At 38.3% G+C, this 1,165-nt stretch overlaps 1 non-coding gene across 1 annotated transcript; it reads right to left on the bottom strand.

The window, feature by feature from the left end:
• Positions 1-536: 536 nt before the first annotated feature.
• LOC112611203 lies at positions 537-638 on the bottom strand. Its single transcript, XR_003116582.1, has one exon. It is a non-coding gene; the product is annotated as a small nucleolar RNA U13 (small nucleolar RNA).
• Positions 639-1,165: the final 527 nt, after the last annotated feature.

The raw sequence follows: 1,165 nt of genomic DNA, 5'->3' as shown, positions 1-1,165 counted from the left end.
ACTCAGGACACTGCTGCAATGGAACTGCCATTGTCATTGTCACTGTCACAAAGCTGCTTGACAATAGAGTCCATGGCTAGCCTTGCTGACACTCTTTTTGTCGGCACTGTCTCTAGATTTAGAATCCTTGGTTGCAAAGTCTGACTGGTCAAGCCTGCATCACAGCCTGTGTACATTATAGTTCCTAGGGGAGAATAAAAATTAACATCTATTCTTCCGAGATACTATCTTCTGATGTAGAATTCAGCCCTGCCTCCCTTGAATATTTACCCTGTGAACATCATCTAATTGAGTAATGAATATAAAGTTTTGGCTCCATTATCTACATCAGGGGACAGATCAGTCTTCATCCATTTTCTGTTGCTTATTAAAACAATCCTGGAAACTGGATAATTTATTTAAAAAGGAATTCATTTTTTACAGTTTTGGAGACTGAGAATTCTAAGAATGAGGGACTGGATCTGGTGAGAGCCTTCTTACTGGTGGGAACTCTCTGTGGTGTCTGAGTTTTATTTCATTTTGTCTTTTCTTTTTCACATCAGACAGGTAATGTACTGATATCATAGCAAGGATTTAGGGAGCCAGATCTCATATGAGCATGAAAAGACAACAGTCATATTTCTGAACTACAAATGGATCTCAGCATGAGTTATGGAGGATATTCAAACCGTAGCAAGAACTAGCAACTTCTATTTCTGTATAGTTTATTAAACTAGTTTTAAAGGAAATAGAGAAGTTATATAGAAGTGTAATAGTTTTAGAAGATGGATTTGGTGATATAATAGCAAATAACTAAAGGATTTTATTAATCTGGTCGCCATGGCTCTTTTTTCTGGGAACCGAAAGTGTTAGATTAGATCAAGAGGAAAGCCAACATTGAGGAACAGTGATCAACACAAGTGGTGGTCCTGAGGCAGAATAAAATAGGCAGTGAAAAGGGTATCTGAGATGACACTAGGATGTAGGTAAAAGCCAACCCAAGGGCCTTGAAGTCTGCGTTATGCTGACTCTTTTTCCTTTTCCTTTTTTTTTCTTTCTTTTTTTGTTTTTTTTTTTTTTTTTTTTTGAGACTGAGTATCTCTGTCACCCAGGCAGGAGTGCAGTGACACGATCTTGCAAACTCAGCCTTCAGGTTCAAGAGATTCTGCTGCCTCAGCTTTCAGAG

The sequence above is a fragment of the Theropithecus gelada genome, chromosome 17 (genome assembly GCF_003255815.1).
Source record: "Theropithecus gelada isolate Dixy chromosome 17, Tgel_1.0, whole genome shotgun sequence".
In the NCBI taxonomy this organism is placed as follows: domain Eukaryota; kingdom Metazoa; phylum Chordata; class Mammalia; order Primates; family Cercopithecidae; genus Theropithecus; species Theropithecus gelada.
This window is presented reverse-complemented; position numbering and strand designations above follow the sequence as displayed.